The 18,079-nt window shown below is 41.8% G+C and overlaps 1 long non-coding RNA gene across 1 annotated transcript in view; it reads right to left on the minus strand.

The window, feature by feature from the left end:
- Nucleotides 1-18,079, minus strand: part of LOC124158282 — a 79,539-nt gene that overhangs the window by 2,172 nt on the left and 59,288 nt on the right. The window contains exon 2 of the long non-coding RNA XR_006864755.1: nt 5,477-5,658. This is a non-coding gene — a long non-coding RNA (uncharacterized LOC124158282). The remainder of the gene's footprint in view (nt 1-5,476; nt 5,659-18,079) is intronic.

Here is an 18,079-nt window from a genome sequence, read left to right on the forward strand (position 1 = left end):
CGCTCCCTTGTAGCGATGGGGCCGAATTAAGCAGCGTCCTTGACAACTGGGCCGACGCGTGACATCAGCGCCACTCTCTCCGCTCTTCCTGAATCCGCTTTCATAATTCACACCGCGGATGCGACGAGGGAATCGAAATGTGCCATCGCACTCACTCCGCGTGCGACCGAAAGAAAGAGAGAGACTGTGACACTTAAACCACGACACACAAATAATGACACAACTACGGCACGCTTCAACATGCCAACATTTCCAATACCCGCTTTGACCCGAAACGCACTAAAATCTCGAACTTACTAGCATAACTATGTAAGAGGACGCATTGAACCACACTCGACCATTTGCTTTTGACGGTGGATCAGGTACTCACTCTAAACTTATGCCATTATCTTGAAATTTCCTGAGCACACAGAGTAGTTCCTTAAGGCCGTTTTACACGGGGCACGGAATTGCGCAGGTTAGAGGTGCATTAATTTCTGAAATGCCGTGGAATTGCGCGAATGCATGAACGAAATTAGAACTTGGGAAAATTACGGGCTATTGTGCCATATCACGTCCACGCATTCTCGCATGTGTTCTAGCAATTCACCGCTTTACACGACGCAATTTTGACTGCGACTTCGTGCACACGTTAGACTGTGCAAGTACGTGCCCCGTGTAAAACGGCCTATATCAATATTTGCCAGTATCTCAAATTGATTTTCATGGAAAAGGGTTACAACAAGATTTTCATGGAAAAAGATTACAACAAGCTTTAAATACAAATATTCCTAATGTTAACCCTATAAATTTCTAAAAATGATTTTGAAGCTTATGATTATAGCCCAGCCACCCACTTTATATTTTTATCTGAGGTTACTTCTACTTTCAGTCAATAAATTGCGTTAGTATGCGCTAGTTTTCTTTGCGTATCAGGTCAAATCGGGAATCCAAATAAAATCTAGCCGGGATAAAATCCACAGTTCAGCGACCAATATCAGAGGCCGAATGTTCATCCCCACGCCTCCGGTCGTTGAAATCACCAAAGTAAACATGTACATCAAGTTACTATATTTACTCAAGGGATAATGAAGTATCTACTATTGGCATGGTATGGTATGCGATGAGGCGACCGACAGCTGAGGACATTTGCGCCATTGGATAGGGTAGGGAAAGACGTGTGGAGAGAAACCCGGTGTCGGCATTAACCTACTCTTAACGAAAGGCGCCAATGAAACCACGGCCAAACGTCCCATCCGCCGTGCCTTACGCGCCCTACAATCATCACCAATGCAGGGACCGGGCAATCTCTGAAAATTCTCAGCCATCACCGGGAATTGAACCCAGGCCCACGGGTTGGGAAGCCAGCACTCTAGCCACCACACCAACCTGTTCCCCTTTACTTCCCGTAATTTATTAAGTTAAATGCCATAATTTCCTCACTACGAGAGCCTGCACGCAAGGAGAACGAAATGGAAGAGATAAGGAAGCAACGAGGGTTGTAAATACGATCGAAGGGTGTTGGACGAAGTGGAGTGGAGACGTGGTCCGCTGAAGGATTTGATGGGAAGGAGAAAGTTGGCTTGATAGAGAAGAGGATGGATCTTGATGAGACCATCTTAGGAATGCATACATCTTCTATCGAGAGTAGCCCTCGTTGTGAAGAGAAAGTGGCGATGGGAATTCTATTCCTCGTTCGCGATTTCATTTTTGGAAAAAAAATTCGATGAAAATTGGGGCATTCAATGAAGATGTAGAGAGAAAAAAAATGTCTTAAACAATGGAGAAGAGAATAATTACCCCAATTGCTACTCACGGAACTGATTTCTTTGGGCTTGTGCGCGCGAGGTAATGGCATTGCCCCACAAAGAATAGTGGCGTTTGCATAAGGAGGATAAGAGGGGGCCGCAAAGTGAGAAGGCCCAAAATTTCCTCTCGGGTCGTAATCAATCACTCTCAGTCGACAATAATTGCCACGTGAAAAAATTTCCCTGGACCGGGAATAGAAAATAGGACTTTAGGCTTTCGGTGCAACAGCGCAGACCTCTTGATTCCCATGGTAACTGACCAAAGTTCATGGTGCTAAATGTTAGAATGTACACATGCATTATCATTAGGCCCTTGCGGTCCATCAAGGATGGCAACGCGAGGGAATATGGGCCTCCAAGAAGCCACTATATGCCAGTGGAGAAACGTAGTGGCCTGCGCAGTGCCCAGGAAATCCAAAGGTCCGTGTTTCGATTCTCGATCTAGGAGAACTTTTCTAGTGGCAATCTATATGAATTTTACCGCTGTCCACGCGGCAGAGTTGAAATATTCAACAATTATTCTCAGCGGCTGGAGCCCAAGGGAAGGAAGAAAATGTTGAACACAACCTCCAGTTGTAATAGCTGCTGCATGTCCTCCCTTTCACGACTACCTACTCTAAATTATTCTTCTAGAACGGTTAACCCATATTACTTCGCATGCATTATCATTCGCGACTAGACTCACACGGCTCCATGGATAGTTGCATATCCAATAGGCCGTTGCATCTATTCAAATACATCAATTCACACGCAATGATAACATCAATCCCCTAGGTCATATAAGTTTCCCTCGTCAAGTTGACCAGTAACGAAACAGGAGCACAGAGAAAACAGGAAAAAAAACCCTACACATTTACTACTTCATCATTATTACTCGCCAAAAATCCATTATCTTTTCCCATCATATTACCCTAACAAATAATTATCTACCTCCAATATTGCCTTCTTAATTTCGTAGCCTTAATTATATTTCTAGATATAAAGATGTAAATGTAAAAAATGTAAACTCTCATTTATGTATAACAGGTTTTTCATGGTCAGGGAACCATCCATGACGTGGTGGTTATCCTAGACCAACTCCTTTCAAAGTTTTCGAATGAAATTATCTTTACGGCTCGACAAACCTGGTAGAAGATTTAATTCATCGCATAATTTTCTCTAACTTTAACAGTGTCTAAGCATTCCACAAACATGAATGATAGAATTTTTAAGTGTGTAAAACCATCGACGGAAAACTTCCAATCCATCCTTATACTTTTCTACGCTTCATTGTAAAAAAATAACTATTTCAGACATTTATTGTGCTATGTAAACACTTAAATTTGGTCAAGACGGTTTTCTACAATCACAGATATAAACCTCGAGCTCACAGCAACGCAGCCCGCTAACCTAATGACTTATAAATGAGGACTAAGATGAAAACAGCCTAAAATTACGGATAGCGCAGGCATTCAAATCACTTTAAATTATATGATTTCTTTCCCCTCCATCAATAAATTTCAGCGGCTCCATTTCAAAAAACTAAATTCACCCACTGAATAACGAATGTTTTATATAAATAGAGCCTAAAAAAAGTGAAACAGGTACTCTTATTCACTTACAATCAAACATTAAATTCGTAGGTTGGTCTGGATGTCAGGGTAGACGTCACGTCGGAATTAGCCAAAGGAGTGCGGATTCATATACTCAGGGTTAGGGAGGAATAGTTCCTTTCCGAGGGCCATCTCACACTTGAGTGGGATGTTGAAAGGTTTTCCCCGGGATATGAACCCGAGAACGTACGGTCAGCAGCCAAAGAGTGAGCTCTAGACTACCTAGTCCCCCAGAAGGTATTTACCTACGGTCTTCTATAAACGAAGCAAACGCAAAACATCGCAAGGCGAGCACGTGCGGTTCTTGTGTACGTTCACATAAATATGGCAGTAGGTCAGCGAACTTAACTGCTTCCAAGCCAAAGCTATTACCATTAATCGCACGGGAGTCTCCCGGTGAAATTCTTCCACGATCATAAAAAAGGTATTTCACAGAGATCGTTGCCTTGAATTGATAACGTTCGAAATAAAATTTTGGCCGAAACGTTCCGTCATTTTTTATCGTAAAAATGTTTAACTGAATACCATTAATTATTATTAATACTAGGTATAATTTACTCCTTCACATGAAAATAAATCTGGACGTAAGATATAGATACTACTCCTTGATGAATGAACAAAACGGGTTATAAATTAGAGATATATGTTACTTGAAAATAAATACACTTATTTTAAAATATATTTACAACCGAGAAGCTTTAAAAATATATTTGAGTGGGCATATAATTTTCTCATAGCTAGAAATATCAGATAAAATAAAAGAAATAGCAATTGGACTATTGGAATGTACCCATATATCAAAATGCCAAATTTTCATTTAAGATTCATATGTTTAGGGTCACCTTGGATATTTGTTAAGGGTTGTTGAGGATTCACACAATGGCGTTCGATAACAATAGACTGAAAAAAGTTGTAGGAAGATATAAAAGGAATATCCTGTGAAGTATTGAATTTTAAATTTCTAATTAATTATTAATTTAAACCTGAGCTAAGATTAATGGCAATATTTTAACATGGATTATTGCTAGTTAGGTTGCACCGCAATTTAGCGAATTTATACGACGGCTAGAGGCACCCAACTTTAATATAGACAATTTTGCTTCCTGCTATGGCTTTACAGTTACTGCAAATACGCAGTATTACCTTTATATCTCAACCCAAGGCCTAATAATTATAGTTAATTTCTCATCGAAATTCGGATCTGCACGACGGAGACGCGATCGCGGGAATACTGTGAACCTAGTTAGATACGCAGAGGATGAAAACACACCATGAGGCCGATAAAAGAATCCTCACTTATTATATCCCCGGATATATAATCGAAAAGCGGCTATGAATAAACCACCCAACATCGAAATTTTAAGAGAAAATTCCCACCAACGACGATAAAAGCCGAACACCGCACGGCTGAGAAAGTGCCAAAGACATCGTTTCAAAGATTTCGAGTGATCTCATAGTCGCACTGCAAATATCGACAAGATCGGAGACGGGGATAAGAGAATGCAAATGGTAGCACTAGTAGCTGACCGGAGGAAAACGCAAGCACAAGGCGAATTGGGGGCGGAGAAAGGTTATCCCATAAATTGAAGTCTAAAGAGCGGACGATGCAAATGGCATTGGCAGGCAGTCGCAGGCAGGCGCCCTGGATCCATGACAACCGTATAAGCGACGATAATCTGCCTCTTAAGAGGGCACGGCAGTGATCGCGCGAGTCAAAACAAATACTATTCATCAGGCAGCTTATTAACGAAAAATATTATTCTCGTGCATCGCAATATCATAGAATTCTTTATCACAAACTTGAAATTTCTTAAATATAAAACTAAAACATAAATTCATTATGTAAAATTACCGAAAATAGAATGAAATGAAAGAATAGAATGAAATGGGATTGGTGATAGTGATTTTTTTTCTCCAAATGCCGCCTTGAATTTTCGCGAAATTTGAACTTAAAGGCGGCAGTGGTTTTTATTGTATAATTTTGAAAATGAAATCGGATCTGATATGATAGTACATTAATTTTCTCGCATATATACCGAAAAGGTCATTTTCGGCCCACCCAAGTGCACTAGAGTACTGAATAGCATGGATACTTACGAATTCAGTTCTTGGTGCCCCTCCACCTCAATCACACGATCTCCTCCATCGCACTCCGATGACCCTCGGTCACCTCCACACTTTCCTTCCTATATCGAAGACTACAACCGTCTCCTCGGCCAATTACCTTCGGCTCCGCCAAGCACTCGATTGCCAGGCAACCACCAGGAGGCGTAGAGTGCCTGCAAGAGAGAGAGACAGAGAGAATACTGTGAAAACAACTGAAAAGGCCTTCAAAATTATCAGCATTATTTTTAAAGCGACTCTCCCAGCAATGTACATCTCGAGAACAGAGCTCCATCGACTGAAGAGATCCCATCACGAGCGAATTTGTGGAAAACATTCATTATATTATGATAATTTTGTACATTCCATGCGCTTTTATTCAAAGTACCAACTGCATTCTCAATGACAAAAGATCATGTTAATGGTACATGTATACTTAATCCACACATTAATGAACCATATACGTTCCGCAATTATGGTGAATTAGTGCATCGAAGTATACTATAGTTACTGATACGTGATAATCGCACATGCGATAAATGCGATATTGATGCGATACCCGTGTATGAATGCGAGATAGGCGCGATGACTGGACTTTTATGATATTTAAACCGCAGATTATCTTTTTCATTTGGTAAAATTCGTAAATTTAGTGCCGTGCCCGACCCTCGCGGAGCCAACAGACATTGAGCCTCACTGTTTCATATAAGGATACGTGTATTTTCATCGGCAGCTACTTATAGAGAGGTTGAGAGAGATCCCTGGTAGTTTCTGCGATGTTAAGAAATGTTTTCTTATCATCCGCCTAGAAAAAAACTGAGTTTGATAATGCTGCACTCCACACAATCTGAACACCAGTAAGCATCTTGGATGCAGAGAGATTTTTCATCCAGTAGAATCTAGTTGTGACGTTTTTAATTATTTACTTTATGCCTTATTCCTTAATTTATTATTGTTACACCCCATAATTATTTAAACTATTCCGGATTTTTTTCAAATACTTGTGAGTCATGACATTTCGTCGTTAAGTACTAGTGCTACATTACGAAAATAAAGAAAAAATAGACGCTACAAATTGCTATAAACTGTAATTGAAAGTGCCATAAAATTGAAATGAAAGAGCAATTTTCACGTACCTATATCTGAGTATGGTATTTGGAGGAGGCTCCCGACGTCTGAGGTCATTTTCTCGACGGGAAAGGGTGGATAAGGAAGAGGGGACCGGGCGTAAGCATTAGACGAAGGGCGTCGAAGAGACCACACCCCTACGTCCCATCCGAAACTAACCACTCAAAAAGGAACAGAACAATACGTTGATAAATCTCCGCCATTGCCGGAATGTGAACTCGGACCCACAGGGTGGGAAGTCGACACTCCAACTCATCCGCATCGTGCATCAAAATTAATCTTCCTCTCATCTTTCCACCGTTTCCCCTTCCACCACCCTGGATTACGGCACTCTCTCACGCTGACTTTCACAGACATTTCGCCACACTCATCCCGTTGACGATGGCGAAGCAGACACTCTGGGCCAGTCTCCTCCCTCCGTGGCTACCTCAACGAGTGTCCCGCTGACCATCTGCCTTCCCACTGTTGCGTCGTATTATACCTATGTCTGTCTGCATATCCACTGCCGAGCAGGATTACGACCGAACGTAATAATCGCCCCTTCTGCTGTCCCCGATTGCGTCACGTGGCTACATCTTTTTCTCGTTCGCTTCGCCCATCTGTCTGTCGACGGAAATGAGTGAAAAAACACACCTTTAGAAAAAGATAAAGAATCCTATCCATAAATTAACCCCATATTGTGCTTCTTCAGCTCCCAGAGGAATAACGCCAGCGGAACCAGAACGTTTGTGATTATACCGTTCCCGACACAAAGCACATCATTAATGCTCCGCCTTTTTACTCGCTTAAATTATTATTTTCTAAGTCTCCCTTTCCCCAAGAACAGTTAATGAAATGTAGTTTTGCTCTCAACGTCGCCTTGATTTTTTTCTTCCGCTTCAGAGATTTATCCCATTCACAAAACCAATACGTCATCTTCTTGAGTTTTGATCGGATGTGAATTCTCAATTTTCCGTTCACCAACGTTTCGTGTAATGTATGTACCTTCTTATTTACGGAATCGAAATTTAACAGGAAGGCAATTATGGGCCCACACTTCAATAGTGCGTTTCATCTAAAAAAATTGGCATAAAATCTGCACGACCCACTTGGAATGTTTCTCTCTACCTAATAAATTAATCTCTCAAAGCAATATCTCGAAAACGGGAAATCGTCTCCAAAGGCACTCGTGGTAGGCATTGCACCGAGATGCTCAAACATTTTTTCCTCTTTTTAACTGTAAAACACCCTCCATAGGTATTGAAATATTCTTCTTGATACATAGAAGTACTTTGTGTAAAATACTTTTCATTAAAATTGTAAATAATTAAAATATTTACATTATAATTGAGTAAAGAAATAGCTGTTACAGTAATATTTTGCTCAAATGTCCACATTGATAATAGGTAATAAAACTAAGTGCTAGAGCACCTGCTTACGTTGATTACTCCTAAGAAAAAGTTGCGTCAAAAATTTTGAGTTCGTAAAAAGTCAGCATTTTTTAAATACCCGTAATGAAACTGTTTTATCCATTTTCGCAAACGCTTTAAATACAATATTTTTATTTGAGGAAGCAAACTAGCATGCTAATGATCATCAATATATGTCACAAGGTTAACTGCGCCCCTAACTGGGGTGGAATGACACACAAATGATTTTCCCGCAGGAAAGGGTATCCCATGACAAAAGAGTAATCTCACATGCCGGCTGGGCCTCCATGATACAGCGATAAACCATAAAAGTCACGATATTTTCGTTTTTCTCAACCCCGGTGAAAAGTTTGTGAATTGGCGATAAATGATTGTTAACAATGTATCTTGTTCGGATATTTTTATGGGTCTCGATTTTTTTACGGCACCCGAGATGAGCTTCGGAGGAGGCAGAAGGAGAGTATGGATGGAGAGAGTACTGAGCGGAGAGGGGATTTTAAAAATAGTGTTAGAGGGTATAATGTTGGGTAAACGAGGGAGAGGAAGGAAGAGAATAGGATTTTTAGATAGGTTGAAAGGGAGTAGGCGTAAATTAAATTTAAGAGAGGAGAGACTGCCAGAATATTTCGTAAACACTCCATGGAAACTTAACACAATCGGTAAAATATTTTAATAAATCTAAAAGGTACCGATATTTTTTATTCCTATATTAGAGTTCCGTATCGCCAATTATAGATATATTTAAAATTTCCGGATAGAAATTCAAAATTAAAATTAAATTCTAGTTTCAATAAAAATACTTTCGGCCAACCGGAATGTAAAAACCTGATCGCCCAGGCTGGGGAAATAATATTTTAGACTTTTTATTTTCGCTTATTAACTCCTCGCGTTTTCAATTTTCTAAAATCATTTATTTTAATGATAGAAACGGCGAGCAGGACTGGGTGCGAAGAAGGAAGAAAGGCAAAACAAGAGTAAAATATAATTACATTGTATAATGTCAAAACTTGAACAATGTATAATATCAAATCAAAAACAAAAATGTATAAAAATAACAAATGTTTCAAATTGGCATGTACTGATAAGTTTATATGCGATAAACATTTCAATGTTGAACTTTTACTAACTCCGAGACCTGGCTGCAGTCGCTGAGACTGTGCCATAGTATTCATCATTGACGTGCGATTCGAATGATGACTGAAGGGCGCCCCTTGCATGATGGGGGCGTCGATTGGGGCCAATCAGAGAGAGAGAGAGACAGCGAAAGCGCTGCTCACCTTCGCGTTTTTCTCTCTCGAAATTCTTGCGAGGCGGAGCAGGAAGATGGACGACGCGAGCAAGTGAGCTAACATGAGACCGTGTCCTATTTATCATGCGCCCGCTTCAACTGGACCCAAGACGGCACCGCCCACAAAGAATTACATATCTTACGATCTATTGTTATAATAATAATATATATATTTTTATTAGCACTTGGACCATGGGAAAATAACTTTATATTATTCTTCACAATCGAAAATCGAGGCATATTTAAAAACAAAGAAAAGGATACAAATCGACACAAATGCACCCAGTGAGGACCGCCGATATGATAGGGACTATCCAGTATAACGATAATGTCACACGCATTCCTTCACGAGCAGTGCATGCACAATACAACACAAATTAGACATCCCACAACCATTCGAGACTGTGGCGTAGCCAGGAATTTCGTTCGTGGGGGGGGGGTCCAAAACTAGGGGGGAACAAATTTTAGCACTTTTCAAAATCGAAAAACCTTCATTTGTTAAAAAAAAATAGTTTGTAAATTCATGATTTTTCAATAATTTGTTTTCTTTTATGAAGGAAAATAATTATGCTTTTATATTTCGGGAGGAGCCCCCTGGTCCGGACCCCCCCCCCCCCGGCTACGCCACTGATGCGAGAAAACAAATTATAAAATGGCAAAGAACAAAGAACACACCCGTGGATGCCCCAACACGTCCACTCATGATGTACATTTACATATGATCAGAGGGCACCGGAAGCATACCAAACATTCCACGTCATACCCAATACAAAAAGGAAAGATCACAATGCGATTTAAAAGAAACGTAAGCAGAACTTGTCATTTATTAAATTCCTTAACAAGGAGAAATAGGATTTGTTAGGAATAGGGTTACACTACGCTATACGCAAATTTGATTCCCATTCTTTCATGGCGAGTTTTACCCAATGTCAACTGTAAGTAACTTTACACCACTGCGCTTCACTTTGAACACACGAATGGCGATTTGGAAAACGCACATCGCTGAATATGGACCAGCAGCGGATACAGAAAATACCCAAGGGGGGGGGTGAAAAAGATATTTTGAGCAACCTATACTTTTATCGTGCCTAATGAAAAATAATGAAGTTACATGCAAAGTTTTATTTCAACTGATTATACGCACATACAACACAATGCCATCTTATGATATAAAAAAGTTGCGGTTCTGCAATGTTCTGCAATGCGGTCAGCCCTGCAAGGGGGGGGAGGACACACGCCCCCTGCGCCCCCCATATGTATCCGCCACTGATAGGGACAAAGTAGGGTTTTTCCTCTGACAGTAACTTAGTAAGCACGATTTCCGTCTTCTGAGTCTCAATGTGGATTCCAGACGCTTACAGGTAGTCGGGAAACTGATTCACATTCGAAAAAGGCTTGGAAGTGTGGCTGCGATCATATCTGATCGGCAACGAGAGACTCTTGTTCGATTCACGGTTTAGTAAAATGATTATTTGATGGATAATTACACGATTATTAGAAATCCTCATGCCTTCGCGACATATTTAGTCATAGGATTATGAAATGAAATATCTAGGATTTCGTGAATAAAAGTACTTATATTTAAAATAAATAAAGGATCGTAGCACTTTTCCACAAAATTGTTTTACTGCGTACAACGCGTTTCGGCTCACTGAGCCATCATCTGGTACAAGACCTGGTCTGGCCTTTCTTGTAGCAGATGATGGCTGATTGAGCCGAAACGCGTTGTACGCAGTAAAACAATTTTGTGGAAAAGTGCTACGATCCTTTATTTATTAAAATATGTCTAACTTCCACCAATAGAAGCCTGAATCTGTTGAACTAAAAGTACTTATCATCTACATCTACATGCTAACCCGCAAGGCGCCTCAATGGGCGTGTGACAAGGGGTGTTTGGACACCAGCCGTGAAAAAGGAAATGCTCTGAGCTCCTTCCCCCTTGCATTTATTAAATTCCTATATTGTTCGGGGAAAAAACGTATTCCCATATCTATCCGCTTGGCAAAACATCTCTCTTAATTTAGGTATCATTTCAGCCAGACATGGAAATATAATGGGGTTCTAACATGCTGTTCTCCGTATCACTCTGTTCTATTCTGTTATTCGATCAATCTAAGCCTAGCACGCAGTCTCCGAGTCTCCAGCGGCTCCCTGACTAATTCGTAAAGCTTTCTGTACGCCCAGGGATGCCGACTTACAAAAAATATTGGGGGGGCCAAAACCGGGGATCTTGCCCCAGAAAATTTTATAAGTAGTGAATTTGAAGTTTTTTAAAGCATTTTAGAAGAGTTATATGATCAGCATTAGAACCTTGATAACTCGAATTTCGATATCTGGACAGTCCGGGGAAAATCGACAATCCTGACTCATTTTTTCCTCACACCAATAACGGATTTTTGAGGGGGCTCGGGCCCTCTCAGGCCCCATGGAGTCGGCGCCACTGTGTACGCCCGTAGCATTTTTGACGACTCTCTCTCTCAGCTTCCCAATGCATTTCACCAATTTCTCGGATTTAGTCTTTCAGCGCCAAATATCCCAAACGCTCACTGCACATTCCAAATGTGGCCGGACGAGTGCGAAACAGCGCAAAATGAAAGAGCGAGGTCAGTCTTCGATGGAATTGGCGGGAGTAATGGGCTGTCGCACGCACGTCCGCTGCGATTGGACAGACAGATGTGCCATTGCAGGAGACAACCACAAACGAATCCACGAAGCGACATTCGCTGTTCTCAGCTGAACGTCCTAGCAAGTTAAAAATCAATGATAGCAGAAAAATAAACGGGGAAATCTCAGAGGAAATAAGAATTGTAGCGATTTTTTGACTTCTGCTCCTAATAGTTACCCGTGCGCCCAGGGGAGGGGGACTGCCCAAGAAGAGCGACCCGTCGGAACCCCCGTAGAGGCCCCGTAGAGGCGCAGACACATTTGTTGGCGCACTTTCCTAAACGGGAGCGAGGCTTGGACGTTGGCAGGTGCGGAGACGCCAAGAGGGGAAGCATTCGAAATGTGTCGCTAACGAAGAATGATGAAGAAAAAATGAATCGATCGAATAAGTATTGAGGATGTGTTTAAATAAATGAAAGATCGTAGCACTTTCCCACAAAATGTTTTACTGCGTACAAAGCGTTTCGGCTCCCTGAGCCATCATCTGCTACAAGACCTGGTCTCGTCTGTCTTGTACCAGATGATGGCTCAGTCAGCCGAAACGCGTGGTACGTAGTTAAACATTTTGTGGAAAGTGAAACGATCTTTTATTTATTTAAATATGTCTAACTGCCTCCAATTGAAGCCTAAATCTGTTGAACTTATTGAGGATGTGCCAACAAGAGTGGGAGGAAAGAGAATTCTTTTAAAATCCATAAGGAGAAGATGAGATAATTAAGTCGGACACTTTCTGAGACATGACTGCCTGAAGAAAACAATCGTAGAAGGCAAGGACGGCCACGAATTAGATACATAGTGCGGGTTATTAAGGATATGAAACAGAAGAAATACGTAGGTGTGAAATGATTAGCTGATAGGAGAACTAAGTGGAGAGCTTCGTCAAACCGATCTTAGCATTGTTGACCAGTGATGATGACGATGCTACAAACACTAGAAGAATGGAAAATGCAGTTACATCAAATTTTTAAAAGAACTCTTTCCCTCAAATTATTAAATATGCTCATCATAGTACGTTCCCTTAATTTTTCAAGATTTTTTTAACTTTCCGAATTTAAAACCTTTCGACTACGACTCCGCTAGATAACTATCCCGACCCCGTTTGCACCACAAAACATTTTTCTTTGTCCCCTGAGTAATCCCAGATCCCCCAGCTTGTAGAAACCCTTCCGAAGGTTTTTATAGCGAAAATGTTACCTTAAATGTGTAACCTTGTTGTGTTTTTTTCTCCGCTTCCTCCGCGCCGAGATTGCACCTGCTATAACAGTACCGCGTCCGAAATATGGGTCGTCGTCGTCGTCGAAGTGGAGTGGACCGGGCGCCTCTCATTCGCAAGCGCAATCATTCGCTCCAAATTCTTCCTCTTCTTCTGCGGCCCGCGTTCCCTCCGAGGAATCCCAAGTACCAAAATCATCACAAATATTCCAGAGCGACACGAATTCGTCGGGCAATTACGTTGAAGTAGTGGACCATCAGAAACCGGTAAACAACGTTTATGGCATTCGTAAAAAGCTTAACATTATGAAATCACTGAACCGGTCCTGTTTTTTTTTTTTTTTTTAGGGAATGAAAATTGAAGTCTCATTAGGATCGATATTTTTCACACATCTATGTGCGACTGTTTGTTATTTGTGTATTACTACACGAGTCATCCGATCGACATTAAAGTTGGAAAAGAAATATATTATTCCAAGGAGAAGGAATTAGGTGCGTTATCCCTTAAAACTGGCCAAAAAGGGCACTCTCTCGTGGTTCGCGGGGCAATGTCTGTCGCGTTAGAGTAGATAGACTTTTTTAAGGGAATTATTTAATACATTCTATACTGAGCACGTGATGTAAACTAGCGGCAACTGAATTATGGAGTCAAGATAGACAAATTCAGGGGATAATCTGATTGAGTTCTCGAATCATTCATAGAAACCTTACACGCATACCCCAGTACCATTGTCTGTTTGCCACTTTGGAGGCCTGGAATTGGGTTTACAATTTAATTTCGCTCTCGTGTGAATGATTGTCAATTACAAGTCCTAGATCAACGTAATTGGTCGAATATTACCCAATGAGCGACCTCCCACATTGGCATAGTCGCAAATGTTTGTCCTTATTCATTCAAATACTATTCATATATTTTCTGTGCCCCTATTTTTGCTGAGAGAGAACGCTGAATTGATTAAGGAGGACGCATACTTCCATACTGACTGCACATGTTTGTTTCTTTTGGTGACACATTTCTGCAGTAAAACTAAAGTTATCATCCTAAAAATTCTACGTACGTGGAGTAGACCTTTGCCAGCACATAGGGCCTGCATACATCTCAACCTGGAAAATACTGAGGTTAACTTTCAAATTTGAAAGCAATGATCGGGGATTGGGTTGGTGTGGTGGCTAGAGTGTTGGCTTCCGAACCCGTGGGCTCGGGTTCAAATCCCGGCGGTGGTAGAGAATTTTTAGAGATTGCCCGATCTCAGCTTGAATAAGGTGTGGAAGACATTTCAAGCGCAACACTCAGTCCGTCGGATGGGACGTTAAGCCGTGGTCCCCTTGGCGCCTTTCATTAGGAGCAGGCTAATGCCGACGCCGCCGGGTTGAAAGCATGAATTGTGTGACCCGGGTTCGCATCCCAGCTGAGTCATATGTATTCTTTAATCGCGAACTTCATCCAAATGTATTTTCAAATTTGAGTTAAAGGCAAGTTGTTTTTTTCCTCCATGGAACGAACGTATTCGTGCGAAAATTGTTGCGAATAGGTACTATCTGTGAGGTAATTAACTCAACAGCAAGATGTCTCCACGACACGTCTTAGATTGCTTGAACAATTGAGAATAGATATCTTTAAGAGCGACACGGAGAACATAATATTGGAGCCACACTATATTTCCAGGTCCGACAGAAGCGATAAATTAAGAGAGATGTTTTGCCGAACGGATTGATATGGGAATTCGTTTTTCCCCCGAACCATAAAGGACTTTAATAAAGGCTAGTCCCAACTTCGTTACAGCACTTCATTTTTTTATGCGTAGACGGCTGGTGTCCTAACACCCACTGCCACACGCCTTTTAGGCGGCTTTCGGGATATTATGTAGATGTAGACATCACGACGGGATGTAAGGGACGCAAGTGCTCACGAAATCCACGGATGCGTCGCACGCCGACACGAGCGTGAACACGGAAGGAGGAGTCGGTGGGATGGTGCCCTCAGCAGCAGAAGCAGCATCGCATCGCAGCCAGCATTCAGGCTTCGGCCTTGAAAGGAGAGGCGGAACTCGGTTATAAGGTCGGCGGAGGGGAAGGGCACGAGGGTATGGATGGGGGGGGGGGACAATGGAAGGGGGGGAAGGGGGGCGAATGCTTACCACTGTGCCGGCCACCCCCATCCCCTTCCTTCCCACCCCTCACGTGAGGTATTCGCGCCCTCCGAGTACGACCGCCGCCAAGTGCCGACCATGTTTTCGGCTACTCCGACTCAACCCCACACACTACACGTATCCCTCCCCCTTCTTGACTTAACTAACTAGCTCGTTCCCGGTCGACCCGTTATCAATGACTGAATGAACGAGTATTGATAATATATTGAATTTGTGAGAATACTATCACAAAAAAGAAAAAAATTGTAAAAAATGTGCAAAAATGCAATAAATTCGCAGCTGCGATTTCAAGATTTTTTCATTTTTCTTAATTTTTTTGTTACCTGGTGACTAACTTTGTTTTTTTTCACTTTCAATTGAAATCGCTGGCGAGGATTTCTAGCATCTTTTGTAAAAATTTTCCATTTCTTTTTTGATACTATTCTTACCAGTTCTAAAACAATACTAATAAATAACCTTTGATTAGACGAAAGAAGGGGAACGAAAGGAGGAAAGATGCACGAAAGACACATAGAAGAGGAACATGTTGAGGCAGAGCTTACGAGTTGGGATACTTGAACAGTTTCTTTAGTTGCAGATTTTACTTAGCATTAAAACTCGATTGTTTCAGGCTTAACCTAGTGAAATCCATTGTAAACAATGAAATGGTATGGTACTTTTTTCACAAAATTAATGAAAGACGACCGGTTTCGTCGCAGAGGCGACATCTTCAGGTACAGAAATCGTTATTATTATAGTTATTCAATTGTTTATAGCATCCAAATGGACAAATAAATAACTATAATAATAACGATTTCTGCACCTGAAGATGTCGCCTCTGCGACGAAACCGGTTGTCTTTAATAAATTGTGTGAAGAAGTACCATACCTTTTTATTGTTTACTTAGCATTGTTGACCAGTGTTGATGATGATGCTACAAACACTAGAAGAATGGAAAATGCTGTTACATCAAATTGTTAACAGAACTATTTCGCTCAAATGATTGAATATGCTAATCATAGTACGTTCCCAAAATTTCGTTCGTTTGGTTTCATAAATTAAGCTCCTACTTCAACGGGAGGGACACCGCGAGGTGGTCCTCTGGTTCCAGATTGAAAGGAGTCTCTCCATTCGCAGCATTTCAGACGCGTCGGAGCTCGATGGATAGCGAGAGATTCGGTACAGAAACAAACACGCCACGGATGGCTTCCCTCTCGCTCCATTTGAACGATTTGCAGCCGAGAGTGAGAATGGAAGGAGATAAGGCGGTGATCCCAACCGAAGTGAATCATTAACGCCACCTACGAGACGAAGCAAGATCGCGCGCACAACAGTTCTCGCCGATAGAGTATTCATGAGGAGAAAATGCGCAAGCACCCACCAACACCACCCTCAGGATGAAAGCGCTCGCGTTTTTTTTCTTCTACGCCCCGCAGGACTTAAAAAAAAGGGGGGCGAGCATTAGAAAGTTGCCCTTTGGATGGGAAGATCAGCCCTCGAGCTGCGAGTGAGTGTTTGTAAGTACTTATAATGAACACCGCCGCGTGGATGGGAAACCCTTTCTCGCCTCAAAACTCATTCGCTTCACTGAAAAACATCTCACGCCAGAGAGCCTCAACCCGTTGGGACCTTTCCCCCACCCCCTAGGGTAGAGAAGCCATTGTCATGGATACGCATTATGCACGACGACGACTTTCCCCTCTAGCAATCACCTCTCATAGACGCACTCACAGGCGACGGGAAACATCACAAAGGAAATTGCCGCTCCGTCCCGACACAAACCTAACTTCCATTCGCACCTTGAGAAACGAAGATATTCGCGAAAGAAATTGAAGGCCTTGACCCATAAATTAAATAACTCAATAATGAATTTAATAATTTAACTGCAGCCGCGGCAAACATCAAAAGCGGTGCAGAATTGATTCTGTGACTTCCGACGGAGTGACAGGCGGGGGAGGTCAGTTGTCCCGTGAAAGGCCGACTCTCACAAAACATCTACGCGCTACACTGCAAGCCGCCTCATCAGTCGTGTGGCAAGGGGTGTTAGGACTCCAGCCGTCAACAAATGGAAAGGAAAAACTCCAACGAAGTTTCTCCCAGAATTTATAGAAGTCCTTAATTGCTCGGAGGAAAAACGTATTCCCATACCTATCAATTCGTAAAATTATGTCTCTCAATTAATCGTTTTTGTCAGACCAGGAAATATAGTGTGTTCAAATTTGGCGTTCTCCATGCCACTGATAGATATTTATCCTCAATTGCTCAAGTAATCTAAGCCCTGCGCGCAGCCTCCGAGTCTCTAGCGGCTCCAAACCTAATTCGTTTACCGTCAGTGTAACACGTTCTGAACGCCCAATGCAGGTTTTGGCGAATCGCACAGCTTTCCTTTGTATTTTATTAAGTTCACGGATCCCATACGCTCTCTGCATGTTCAAGGTGTGGTCGGACGAGTGAGAAATGGCACCTCTGTTTTACTTTTTCATTCAAAAATCTTCCCACAACGCGCTTGACGAATCGCAGCTTCTTCAGCGCTCTGCCACAAATATTTCTCATGTGCGTTCCCCACGATGGTTTCGAAGTGATCGTAACTCCCAAATACTTTACTTCATATGCCGCCTTTACCCTAACCTATAACTTCCTATAGCACCTTAAGGTACAAAGATATTCGCGACCAAAATTGAAGGCCTTAATTCATAAATTAAACAATTTAATAATCAATTTAATAATTTAATTTCAGCCGCAGGAAACATCACAAGTGATGTAGAAA

This window comes from Ischnura elegans, chromosome 4, assembly GCF_921293095.1.
Source record: "Ischnura elegans chromosome 4, ioIscEleg1.1, whole genome shotgun sequence".
Lineage (NCBI taxonomy): Eukaryota > Metazoa > Arthropoda > Insecta > Odonata > Coenagrionidae > Ischnura > Ischnura elegans.